The sequence below is a fragment of the Cheilinus undulatus genome, linkage group 6 (assembly GCF_018320785.1).
Source record: "Cheilinus undulatus linkage group 6, ASM1832078v1, whole genome shotgun sequence".
Taxonomy (NCBI): domain Eukaryota; kingdom Metazoa; phylum Chordata; class Actinopteri; order Labriformes; family Labridae; genus Cheilinus; species Cheilinus undulatus.
In genome coordinates, this window is record NC_054870.1 from 50,378,114 (window position 1) to 50,392,430 (window position 14,317).

At 40.0% G+C, this 14,317-nt stretch overlaps 1 protein-coding gene across 1 annotated transcript in view; it reads left to right on the top strand.

The window, feature by feature from the left end:
• The first annotated feature begins 4,196 nt into the window (after nucleotides 1-4,196).
• Nucleotides 4,197-14,317, top strand: part of vit (vitrin) — an 80,817-nt gene continuing 70,696 nt past the window's right edge. Inside the window, exon 1 of the mRNA XM_041789037.1 lies at nucleotides 4,197-4,295. The gene's annotated coding sequence lies outside the window, so the exon portion shown is untranslated. The remainder of the gene's footprint in view (nucleotides 4,296-14,317) is intronic.

Consider the following 14,317-nt stretch of genomic DNA (forward strand, 5'->3'; position numbering starts at 1 on the left):
TGTGGTGCTTTTACACATGCACTAAACTCCAGAAAGTTTCCAGGACATTTTGGGCTGAGCTGCATATGTGAACGCAAATGGACAAAGTTGTTCTAACCCAAACTTCAGCCCAGCTCTCCCACCAGCCTGCTGGTCAGATTTCCAATTCAAAGTCAGAGAGATCAGAAGTGATCTGGTGACATTTATGCCAAGTGACTCATGCTGTCATACTGCATGTGATGAAGCTGCTTTATACTCATTTCTATTCACCAGCATGTTCGTCCCATTTTTTATGGAAACTGTGAGAACAGCTTGGAAACTGAGCGCTGATATAAAAGTAAATGACTGTCATTAATCCAGCTGACCTTGCTTCATCACCATGATGGGTGTTTGTAAACATCACCACCTAAGTATCCTTTTTACAGCATGTCTTACCTAATGAGACTGTGAAGGCAGCCTTCTTCTCTTTTAGCGAGCAAATCCACTAAACTGTCCTTAAGGGTGAATTTACAGAAGACAAAACATGAATTAATGCCCCTGGGATGTCCTACCAGTGGACAAAACATGCTAATGTGCCCTAAAGCAGGGGTTCTCAACGTTGGGGTCGGGACCCCATTGGGGGTCACAAGGCACTGAGAGGGAGTCTCCATATGCATTAAAAAAACTCAGAACATTTTTCAAATAAGTCTTTTGCCAATTAGACCAATTTTGCCAAATTTCAACCCGTTTTCATCACTTTCTCCCGACAATTTTATCAATTTTAACATATTTTTGCAACTTAAAACCCATTTGTTGTCCATTTTAAACCCTTTCCACCAACTTTTCCTGCCTTTTTTGCCACTTCTAAACCAAATCTTGCCACTCTCTGCTTATTGTTGGCTCTGCTGACACATTATTGTCACTATTAACCCCTTTTGCCACTTTTTAAGCCACATTTCACAATTTGATATGCTCATTTGTTCCAGTTTGTGACATTCTCTGCCTCAGCTAAACCTTTCTTGTCAGTTAATATCAATTTTCATCACATTACACCAGATTTCCACCTATTTTAGCCACTTTAACACCATTTCAGCCACTTTTGAATCCCCTTTTACTATTTAATATGCCTTCTTTTTTAATTTTGGGGGGTTATTTTGCCATTTCTGCTACTTTTAAAATCCAGCTTATCAGATTTCCTACCTTTTTTTGCCCTTATTAACTCATTTATTTTATATTATTATTTTAACAGTTATTTGACATGGACATACAGTAACATTAATGCTGTCATATGTAGTCATACCCAGGTCCCAAATGCACTGCTTTAAGTGTTTATAGCAAAGTGCTAATTTTCAACACCTGTCCATGGGAGGCTTTTAAAGTTTAGAGTTGTAAAAAAACAGGGAAAAATTAGAGAAAAAACAGAGATACCAAAAACACAGTACATTAGCAAATACATCAGAATTAAAATATCCAAGACAGATGAAATACAAGTCCAAAAATAATAATAATGAAAAAAGCTGTATTAGAGATGGTTCCTTCAGATAAACATGTATACAAACAGGTGTTTTATAGGTGTGAAGGTATTGTTGCTCCTTCAGCCATGATGTTAAAACCTTTAAAATTATGCTGCATTTTCAGCTCGGTCGGTAGATTATTCCAGAGTTTTGCTCCTGAGACAGAGAAGGCTGATTGTCCAAAGGACGTTTTGCGCATTGGAATTTGACAGTTACCTTTCTGAGCTATTTTTAATGCATTTTAATTCTGTTTTCAACAAAAGGGTTGACATTTTTAAAAGAGGGCTACTTGCTACACAAATGAATTAAAATGTGTTTCTTTGATAAGAGTGGTTATTACTCAGGTTAAATATAAAATACCACAGCTTTACAATGGACCATGATTTTGCTGGTCCCCAGTTTGGCTGGACCCCAGAAAGCTGTCCCATTTTTCCTCCCTTATGGATGGCCTTGTCTCCACATGTGCCATCTTGGGTGACCTGTGGACAAACATGCTAAATGCTCATCAGAGAGACGTACCAGTTAACAAAACGTGATAAAGTGCAATCTAGAGTGTTCCACCAGTGGACCCAACATGGTAAAGAGACCTTCCAGTTAAGGAACATGGTAAAGAGCCTTCTTGGGTGCCTTCATATAGGACAAATCTTGGTTAGGGTTCCTCCACAAAGCCCTTCCCATGGACAAAAGTGGTAAAGTGTCTTCAAGGGTGCCCTTCCTCTGAAAAAGAACATACCAGTGTGCCGTCCATGGTTGAAAAATTTCTTCTTTAAAAGAAGAACAAAGAACAGCAGTGAGTTGTTTTCTTTTCAAAAATGACAAAAGTCGAGTACTTACATGTCTATAGACGCCATGGTTTCGTGTTATTCCTCAGTAGCTGCGCACACGCACCCCGAAAGCAGCTATGTCCTGTGTTTTGTTGCTCTGATTGGCCTGTAGAGGTGTGATAGACATAACATTCAACCAATCACACTCCAAGTTTTTTTCAAAGCCTCTGCCTTTTCTCAAACGTTTCCTATTACAGCTTTCACAGATGGATGTGTTAAACAAATCCATCTGGCGTGTCAGGTTAGCATTTTTTGGGGATTTATGAGTTTTATATGGGTGTTCTCTCTTCTGTTAACAGTCTGATTGGAGCTGGTTTTGAAAAATGGTGCAGTCTGTTGCAAATGCCAGGGTTTTTAACGGCCTTGGTCTGTCTCTGAGTTTATAGCTAATAAACCGATCTTCTCCTGTATTTTCAACTTAAAGCTTCCACGAAAGATAGAAAGACACTAAATTGCACAGAGACACTGGAACCAATGTGTCTGCACAATTCAGACAGGGAGCTGAGGTTTGCATGCTGTTATTACCTCCGCCAAGGAGGTTATGTGGTCGGGTGGGTTTGTTCGTTTGTTTGTTAGCAACATAACTCAAAAAGTTGAGGACAGATTTTCATGAAATTTTCAGGAAATGTCACAAATGGCATGAGGAAGAACTAATTACATTTTGGGACTGATCTGGATCACCATCTGGATCCAGGAATTTTTTAAGGATTCTGTACTATTGGAAGATAAAGCTAATGGTGGAGGTCTGCGCTGTTACCACTTTACACCAGGAGATGGCGGACATGAGTAACTTCAATCCCAGCAGCATTTGTGGGTGTGTTTCTATTCAAAGTTTTGGAGTTTATAGAGTTTGAAAGACGCACGCCTGGTCGAGGAGACAAGTCGGAGCGTAACAGAGAGAAAGACAGCGAATTGTAGCGAGAATACCCACAACGCTGGGAGGAATAGAGGAATATTCACCCTCTGCCATGACTTCCAGTCGTCCGGTGAGACCATGGGTGAGACTGTCAGTGCATCTGTTGACACCAGCAGGCAATGCTTTCACCCGTGGAGGTGCCAATGCTTTGCCTCACCATGTTTACAGGGAGGGAGTAACCTGTGAGTGCCTTGGTGGGGGTCACATGGGGACGGGTCCAGGAATTTTTTAAATGATGCTTCACTATTGGGAGATAGGGCTAATGGTGGAGGTCTGCTTTTCTAGTTATCAATTAAACACAGAAATAGACCACACTATAATATTGCTTTAATTATGCTGCCATCATATCACCGTTTCAACTTGGAGATTGTGAAAAAATAACATTTTTCTGCCCATGCATCTCCAACTTTTGTCGGTCTTCCTAATTTCTGTACCATAATTTGAGGATTTATTTTTACATTCATGTGACTTTTTGTTCTTTTTCATATGATGTTCACATGTAGCTGCATTGCTAATGTGATCATTTTATACAAAGAAGGCTGAGCCACGTCTTCTAAGCAGCTTTAGTAAACCAAACCAGATTTCTTGCTCTGATGGCTTTGCAGAAGTTTAACTTCATTTCAAAGTCATCTAAAGCCTCAGGCCTGCTGTTTCTAAGACTTTCCCCTTCCTCTACTGATAACCAGAGTCATACAGCTCGCTTTTTCTTCCTTGCATAACAGAAAGGTTGTAGCTTAACATGCCAGTGTAGAGAAATTCCTGTCCCTGGTGATGCTAGGTTTGAAAAAAATATCTATGAGGGTGTCTTTGGGTCTTACTAACGTGTCTATAAAGCTCCGTGTTGCAGCTCTTGGTCTCTGCATCCTCTGCAGACAGAGCGCTGGGTGTCTGAAGTGGGACGGGCAAAGAGGAGAAACCTCAGCCCCGTCCTGATCTCCACGTTTAATGAGCGCTGATCCTGCAGGAGGAGAAGTCCAGGTGGAAGAGCTCTCTCTCTCTACTCGCTTTTCAATGAACGCGTGAGGATTTGTTGGAAACTTTACCTTTATTTATCGGCTGGAGGACGTGTTCACACCTTTTCAGGTATGTTCACTTTCATTTCTCTGAGCTGAGATGAGGATTTTGAAGAAAGTTTCCATTCAGCTGTGCAGATGAGATGCTGATTTTGTGTTTGCTGCTGCGTGGCATGAATGAATCTCGTGTTTTTAATCGATGCGTAATTACGCATATGGTGTCTAGTTTAAAGCGACTCATGTGCTTTTGATACTTTGAGCTTTCCGACATTTAAACTGAAATAAGACAACTTTGGAGAGTTTTCTACTTCCTCTTAACTTTGTTTGACTCTGTATGGCTCTTAGTCATCTCAGCTGGGCTTGTGATTTGACAGACAGAATGTCAGAAAAACGAACTGCTGCTTGAATTCAGCAGGGACGCCTTTGGTAATGTGGGGGCCCTAGGAAAAGCGCAGAATGGGGCCCTTCTCTATTTGGCCTATAGCATGATACCAGTTGAATAAAACATTTAAAGCCCCACATAACCACAGAATTCCAGGACACACTTAAATGTGAGCAAGCAGTACTTTCTTATCACCTCTCATATGAGTATCAGGATGACTTTAAGTCTCCATGTCTCAGTATTTCAGCACATCATGTGCACTAGAGCAGGGGTTCCCAACCTTTTCAGCCTGGGACCCCCAAAATAAAGGTGTTAGAGACCGGTGACCCCCACTGTACCTGACTGTGGCTGAACACAGCCATGCACATTCAAGAATAGTCATGTGGAGACACGGCCACCCATTAGGGGGAAAAAATGGGAGAACTTTCTGGGGCCCAGCCAAACTGGGGGCCAGCAAAATCATGGTCCATTGTACAGTGAAGCTGTGGTATATGCTTATCAAAGACACAAATATCTTTTTAATTCATTTGTGTAGTAAGTAGCCCTCTTAAAAATGTAAATCCTTTCAATAAAAACAGAATTAAAATACATTATAAATAGCTAAAATGGGTTAATAATGGCTAAAAATGGTGGGAAATGTGGTGAAATTGGATTTTAAAAGTTAAAGAAATGGGTAAGAATTGCGAAAAATGAGATAAAAGTGGCAATATAACCCCAAAAAACTGCAAAAAGGGGTTGAAGTGACAAAAATGGGCATAATAAGTGGTAAAAAGGTATTCAAAAGTGGCTGTAATGGCGTTAAAGTGGTAAAAATAGGTGGAAATTCTGTGAAATGGGAATGAAAATTGATTTAAACTGGCTAAAAAGGTTTAGCTGAGGCAGAAAAAGTCAGAAACTGACAAAAATGGGCATGTCAAATTGTGAAATGTGGCTTAAAAAGTGGTAAAAGAGGTTGATAGTGGCAATAATATGTCAACAGAGCCAACAATAGGCAGAGAGTGGCAAGATTTGGTTTAGAAGTGGCAAAAACAGGCAGAAAAACATGGTGGAAAGGGTTTAAAACTGACAAAATATGGGTTTTAAGTTGCAAAAATGTGTTAACATTGGCAAAATTGTTGGGAAAAAAAATTGATGAAACGGGTTGAAATCTGGCAAAAATGGTGTAAAACAGCAACAGTGTAAATTAGAAAATATTCCTAGTTTTTTAAGGCATCTGGAGACCCCCTCTCCCAATGGGGTCCCTACTCCAACATTTAGAACTACTGCAGTAGAGGTTTAAGATGCCGTAAGCTAAGATTTTTATGTTTATTTAAGACCATTTTACCTCACAGTAACACATTACTTCATGTTTTTTATGTCCCTAGGTAGCTCTTTCTCGCTTTGATTTATTTGATATGAAGATTTCAGGTGACTGTTGAGGGTCTTAGTATTTTTGATGAGCTCCACACAGACTCTGCCAGAACAGCCACTCTAGCTCCAGTCCATGGCTACTTCCCTGCTGTCATAGTGCTCTTTAACCTGGATGTAAACAACAGCACCCACGGCATCTCACAGTAGGGGTGCACTGTAGTGGATTTTTGCCGATACTGATGTGCTGATATTTTCAGATTTATCTAAGCCAAACTGATATTGATACAGATATTTAAAAATGTAGATCAGATCTAAAGCCTCAGTTCTTAAACACTCTTTAAAGTTTAAGAAAAAAAACACTTCCGCTGACGTAGGTCAGTTGGTCATGCCCAAACGTCCCTAATTTATTGGCGTATACGTCCAACATAGCAGCAGGAAATATCCACAGAAATTTTCACATCTGCCCATATCATGTCTTTAATATTGTGCATCCCTAAGGTACAGTTTAGCAGTATATTGTCCATCAGTGTTTGCTTAGGGGGGTCATGAGAGGCTTTCATTTCCCTCAAGTGGTCCGGCTCAGTTCTGTGTGGAACAGCACACATTTTTTTGCGTTTCCATAGAGCAAAAGTTGGAAAGGGTCCCAAAAACCGACCCGTACCGTCCCACTTTTGGCACCCTTCAGTAGGGGTACCAATCTCACCTATCCATCCCTAAAAGGTGGAGCTACACACACGACAATAGGAGGTTGCACTGACGTCACGTCGGCGCATGGTACAGCAGCTTGGCTCCGGGCTACAAAACACAGAAGACTGCTCTGTGAGGAGCAGTGAAAACGGGAGACAAACAGAATAATATCAGCATTAACCAGGATATTTGAACTCAACAGAGATCTAAACTGTTTCCTAGTCTGTGGATATTGATATCTGGCCACGAATCAAGTTTCCTGGCGTTTATCTGGACCTGATTTTAAGAACACAAAGCAGAGCCTGAAGGCTCACATCAGCCTGGTCTATCCGTGATGGATGTGAAACTAAATTAATGCTGAAGTTTGTGAATACGAAGCCTTAGATCAGTTTATTCTCTGTACTGTAACTAGTTATTCATCTGCTTCTTTCTTTAGGTAACCTGTGAAACTGTATGTTTGATCTATGTGCAGGGACCCCCCAGATTCTGACACTTATTTTTTTAAGCTCATAGGCTTAAATGGATAGAAACCTCTGATCTGGATCAGAGTTTATCAATCTTGTCCTTGAAACCCCACTACATATACCCTAGAAACGCTGGCTCTTTTCTCTGTCTTTTCACCCAGGACTGGTTGCCAGTCAGTCACAGGGCTGACATATAGAGACAGACAACCAGGCACACTCACATTCACACTTAAGGCCAATTTAGAGTCACCCATTAACCTAATGAGCATGTCTTTGGTGGTTTGAGGAAGCTGGAGCACCAGGAGAGAACCCATGAACGGGGAGAACATGCAAACTCCACACAGAAAGGCCCTGACTGGGAAACGAACCAGGACTTTTCTTGCTGTGGGGCAACAACGCTAACCCCTTCACCACTGCGCAGCCCCTGCTCTTAAGTACACCTTATGGAGTTTAGTTTTTAATGTAAGGACAGCTAGATTAAAAAAAGATGGTAACAGAGGTGGGTGGAGCACAATGTTTGGATGCGTTCAGTGGGGCAGTGGGGTAACACAATAAACGCTGAACCGGAAGTACTTCCTATACACGTAAAAAAGGCCTTGTTGTGCAGGTTATTGGAATTAAAAGGTCAAACAATCAGATTGATATATAAATATGTATATCTAGATTAAAATAAAAAAATACCTATACATATATGAAACTGTATTCTAAATAAAATTATTCTATTTTAAATCATGGAGTACATCTTTTCGTTGAGAAAATACAAGAAAGTGGATTCTGCTTTTATGTTTCACTGTCAGTTATTATTTCAACATGGATCATTTGTTATAAATGATTCATTAAAATCCGTGCAATCTCGTCATTTGAGCTTTTAATTACGAAAACGTGCATAATCCTTGTCTGCTGTATTGAATGACGTGGCAGACTTGCCTCTGGCAACATGGCAGCGACGCTGACGTCCAGCCAGCGAGCCAGTCTCCCGTCACATATTATGTCTGTGCTCAGTGATGCATGAATTTGGATCATAATTCAATTCATTAAAATTAATGTAACGTTGTCGCTGATAAAGTTAACCCGAAAATTTGCAAATTTTTTGTCTACTTTTATTTCCTTATTTGGAGGACTTGCTTCTATTAACATGGCGGCGGCACACGGAGAAAACAACGAAGAAGACGTTCAGTTCAAGTGACTTCTGGTATTAGAAGACGAGATAAGGCGGCGATTTTCCGACTTCCCATGTGAAGTGGAGGTCCTCGGATGCATCCAGGTACTCTTGAAAAAACTGTGCTACATAGCCTTTCTGCCTCAGACTTTTAAATTCCCAAGCACACATCCAAAAGTCTCTGAGACCCAGGTTTAAGTTAAGAACCCAGAAGACTCAGCCAGACTTCAAGACCACTTCTCTGCTGTCTGATTTCACAGAGAATGCTCCACACTAACAAGATCTCACAGAAACTCGCCTGAAAACAAACATGGAGGACAAGGACACTTGACTCGTAGGATTATGTGGCAAAATGATCATTCACAGCTAGCCTTAAATCAGGTTCCACAATAACTGTAGGGGCCAAACCTAATGTAACACCCCTAGAATGACGTCAGTACCTTATTTACATCCTTGATACTCATCTTGATTGTTGCAATATTTTCTCATGAAAACCTGCACAGTGTTGCACACTTTGAGGCCCCTTTGTGCACGAAACCCTGGCAGAAGCCCACCTTCGCCTGACGGTAAAAGCGCCGGTGGAATTTGGTTTTTGTTTGACTTAATTCTCCCCTCATATTCCCCTCCCTCCTCTCTCCTAAAGTAAATGTTTTAGCTGAGTGAAATCAGCCGTGCCATGACCATTCATGCTGCAGCCTGTGGAAAATAATCCAGCTTTAATTTTCCTTTTTTCTCCTCACCTAGCCTGAGCCTTCGTGTTTTGAATTGGCTCATTTAGTTGGTCTAATGAGCAGAAATCTGAGAGGCGAGTTCTTTGACATTTGTGTTGATCCACTGTACATTGTTTGACGTTTGTCTGTGTATCCACTCTGACGTTTCTATACGTTTGAAGCAGCCTGATTAAGAGCAGGTGGTCTCCTTACATTCAACATGTCCAGCAGCAGACTGCAGGCTGTGGCTTGCAGTGAAGCCAGTGCCAAGAATTAAAGTAACTCAGGCTGCTCAGAGCTTGATAAACAAATAGTGTCCCTGCAGCAGCACCCAAAAGGCTCTAGCGCTGACCTTGTAGAGACATGTTGGCTTTCCTGTGTGTCTGATCTCTCCTGTGGCTCTCCTCTTGGCTTGTTGCTACAACACTTGGCACATCTAACGAGCTTACAGTACGTTTCTGACACCTGTGAATGCTGGGATTTTACACTCCCTGGCACTGGGTGTGTGCAAACACTGTTCCAGGCATGCATTCACTGGAAGCACTCAGGAACAGATTTAAACCAGCTTCTAGGTGGGTCATGATGCTCCAATAAGCATCAATCTCCCTCAGTGCCAGCGCTGAATGTATACACCCATGATGAGGAATGTGAGTGCTGCAAGAAGATAAAATACAGTCCTTGTGTTTGGATGTGAAGCTGCGTGGCCGTGAAGTGGGACATGAGAGGGGGAAAAGCAAGAATCATAAAAAGACTTTACTACTGTACTTAAAGCTCCCGCCAGCAGTTTTAGCTCACTAAAGAGGCTCAGGGCCCTCAGCAGATGGGATTTATTGATGATATCAACACGTGATTCAGTAGCACAAATGCTAAAATCCTAGCTAACAGTTACTGAAAACTGTGTCAAAGCTGTGTCATTGGGTTCTGATGTTCAAAAACCTTGTTCATGCCATTTTTAGATCTTTTTCTTGACTTTTTCTTCCTATTTTTGCTGCATTGTTTCCAGTGAAACCCGGTTTGCTTCTTCTAACCATTTTTGCCACTTTTTACCTATTTTTGTTACTTTTTAACCCCTTTTCACCACTCTAGATGCCCATGTTTGTCACCTTTAACCGCTTTTCACCATTTACCCACACATGTTTGCCCTCTTTAAAACATTTTTTACCACTCTTAACCAATTTTGCCATTTTCTGACCCCTTTTAAGTACTTTAAATGACCATTTTGCCACATTTTTTTCCCCACTTTTAACCAATTTTATTGTTGCTTGGTAACCCATTTTTTCCAACTTTTTAGCCACTTTTAAAAAATGTTTGCCTCTCAATTTTTGCAACATTTTATCTGCTTTTCACCATTTTTCCTCTTATAACCAATTTTTGAGACTTTCCAAATATTTTTTGCTACTTTGTAACCTCTTTTAACTAGTCTGATATTTGCCACTTTTAACTGCTTTTCACCATTTCCCCTTCCCATTTTTCCCTTTTATAACCAACTTTTCCACATTTAACCTATTTTGCCACTTTTCAACCCCTCTTTAGTAGTTTATGTGATCATTTTGCCACTTTTTTTTTTACCACTTTTAATCATTTTTTGCCACTTTTTGCAAAATTTTGCTACATTTTAACAACTTTTCACTACAGAAGATGCCCACATTTGTCACTTTTAAGCGCTTTTCAGCATTTCCCACCCCATTTTTGCCTCTTTTAACCAATCTTTCCACTTTAAACCTATTTTTCCACTTTTTGCATTTTTGCCACTTTTTGCATATTCTTGCTCTGTTGTAACTTTTTTTCACTACAGAAGATGCCCACTTTTGTAATTTTTAACCGCTTTTCACCATTTCCCAACCCTTGTTTGCCTCTTAAAAATAGTTTTCTTCTACTTTCAACCTATGTTGCCACTTTCCAACTCCTTTTAAGTACTTTACACAAACATTTTTGCCACATTTTTAACCACTTTTAACCAATTTTTGACACTTTACCTTTTGTTGCCTCGGTAAACATTTCTTTTCAACCTTTTAACCACTTTTAAAAAATGTTTGCTTCTCTTCGCCCATTTTTGCCTCCTATAACCAACCTTTCCACTTTAAACCTATTTTGCCGCTTTTCACCCCTTTTTAGTACTTTATATGAACATTTTGCCACCTTTTTACAACTTAACATTTTCTTGCCACTTTTTGCATGTTTTGCTAACCTCTTTTCACTACAGAAGATGCCCACATTTATCACTTTTAGCAGCTTTCACCATTTTCACATGTTCCCCATGTTTGCCTCTTAAACCATTTCTTCCACTTTTAATGTATTTTGCCACTTTCCAACTACTTTTAGTACTTTATATGACCATTTTAACATACTTTCCCCACTTTTAACCATTTTTTTTTACACTTTTCCCTATTGTTGCCTCGGTAACCAATTTATTTCCCACTTTTTAACCACATTTGAACAAATGTTTGCCTCTCTTTGCCCATTTTTGCAACATATTATCTGCTTTTCACTGTTTTTCCACTTATAACCAATTTTTGAAACTTTTCAATTGTATTTAGGTACTTTGTAACGTCTTTTCACTCTAGATGCCCATATTTGTCACTTTTAACTGCTTTTCACCATTTTTCCAACCCATGTTTGACTCTTAGACCCACCTTTGAACCTGTTTTCAGTACTTTAGATGCTCTTTTATCCATTTTTACTACTTTTAACCCATTGTTGCAAAATTTTTGTCTAATTGTTGCCTCTGTCACCACTTTTTTCCACTTTTTCACCACTTTGACCAACATTTGTTTTCCATATTAAACCCATTTTGCCCCCTTTAACCAGTTTTTTTTCCACTTTTTTACCTACTTTGGTGCTTTGTATCCCTTTCCTACTACTCTGGATGCCCATTTTTGTCACTTTTAACCACTTTTCACCATTTCCCCTTCCCATTATGCCTCTCATTAGCCTATTTTGCCACTCTAAAGGCCCTTTAACGTAAATTATATGACCATTTTTGCCACTTTTTCACCCTTTAATCCATTCTTAGCCCTTTTTGACCATTTTTTTGCATCTTCTTATTTGCTTTTCCCCATCTTTTTCCACCTAGTTTTGCCCCCTTTTGCCTTACAGCCTATCTCTGCAGCTGTTATCCCATTCTTGTTACTTTTAACCCATTTTTCTTCTTACAACCAGGTTTGCTAGTTCTTAGCTTTTGTCTCGTACGCAATCATTAAATAAATTTTCCCTTGAAATTATTTCAGTTTCTTCTACTTTGTTTTCTGGCATCCTGACATTTGTACACAACTGTGAAGTCTGACATTATCTCCAAATAGATTATTTCAGTGATCTAATCTACACTTTTAACATTACCAATTAAAGCTGATTCTGTTGGGGGTCTACACCTTTAAAAGCCAATGTTGTATTACAGCATAAATAAGTTGATAAAAATTTTTCTTTTTTTTGTTTTCATAAGAATAGATATTATTCAGGTTAGAAATAAAATATGATCATCATGGATTAACTTTACAATGGACCATGGTTTCGAAGTCCTCCCAGAAAGCTCTTCCGTTTATCCCCCCTTAAAGGCGGCCTTGCTCTTAAGATCACCCATTTGAAAAAATGTAATTATGTAACGCCAGTAAACACAACACATAGGGATAGGTTGTTTGCAGATGTAGAACTCCAGACTGGGGTCTGCAGAGAGAAGTGCAATCCAAAGTTTGTGCTGGTCACGGCTGTGCCAACTGGTCACATTGTGGGGAAAGCAGAGACAGATTCAGGCCAAAAAGTTTACTCACAGAAAAACAGCCGCAAAACCCTCCGTCCAAAGCCTGGATGAGCGGTGTCCGTTTCTGTCCAGTTTGTCACAGCAGACCCTGATCTTGCCTGTGTTTCTAACTGATGTCTGTCAAGTCTTGCTTATTGCAGCTTCTTTTTCAAAGATCTGGATCACGTGACTCAGCTCAGTAATAAAAACCAGTATCATGTCTCCCAACTGGCTCTTCATTTGGTAGTTTGGCTTTTGAAATATCTATTAAATAAAAACAAAAATGGATGAAAGGAAACCCTCATTCTCAAATGGGTGGCAGCTCCAAGGTTTATTTGGTCGATAGTTGAACACTGTTTACAGTAAATATATGTTTATAGCAAAATACAGGAGAAAAGCTGATAAAAGGGCACATCCAATCTCTTAGCTCAGTACAAGACCCCTCTAGACTCTTGCCTCCCTTCATCTGTCTGGAGGTGAAGTAGGAGGACTGAGTCATTTATATCGATCACCTTCACACCAGGTTAATTGGTCAACCTGCAGGAAACATCACTTTGTTAGAGCAAGGATCAAATCTAATGCACCTAATCCTTTTCTAATAATACCTGCAGTGTAGACAGGTCCACCTAGAGTTTTAATAAACCATTTTTGCCCCATTCCCACTGGTTCCTCACAGGTATTCCTCTTGTCCTGCCCCCCATGTGACATTTGCATGTAATCAGGATCCTGTGGCTGCAAACAGACTATTGCACTGATGTAACATAAAACAAAGCTGATCAGAAAAGTGCTACTTCCTGCCTGGTACTCACGCTTTATTGTTTTCTAGTTTTAATACGGCTTTGTATGTCTGCAGATCCGACCAAAAACAAACTTGTGCAAAATGCAGCTTTTAGTGCCTACAGTCTTTTGTGAAGCGATACCTCTCCTTAAGTTTCTTTGAAAATGCCGCCTTCCTGTTGGTATGACAGCTCTCCTAAATGACGTTACACAGCAGGTCCTGTCAGTACAATACGCTGTAAAAGCTAAATAAGAGCTGACACAGCAAATCAGTATAAAGCTTTGACTTGTGGTGCATAAATGATGGTTTTCAAGGCAACCCCACTGCTTGAACTATTTACAGCCTAGTCGGTGTTGAGGCATGGAGCATTGTTTTGGTATGAGTCACATGACATTTTGGCACAGTGTGGCAGTCTGTCAGGAGCCCGGCTCCTGCTCCCCCTCTCTGTGTGTCTAGGTTAGTATGAATCATCATATCTGATATGGTGAACGCCTCCATGAGCTTCAGAAATCCCATCAGAAAATAATGTGTACTTCTCCCCTGTTTCTGCACAGACACAACCTCTTTTTTCATGCTTTGGCATCTTTATGGATATTATTATCCAAACAAGTCATTTTCTTATTTTGCAGTCATTTCTGATGGGCTAATGTGATAATTATTTTGAAGGGAGGCTTTGTTCTTGAAGGACATTTTAAGGACATTAAGGACAAAAAGGTAAATTTCCAAAAACGACATAATAATTATAATTATTTCAAACCAGCGGTTTTGGTTTGAATCTTGTCACTGACTTCAGTCCTGGTCAGAACTATTGTTGACTATTGTATTGTTA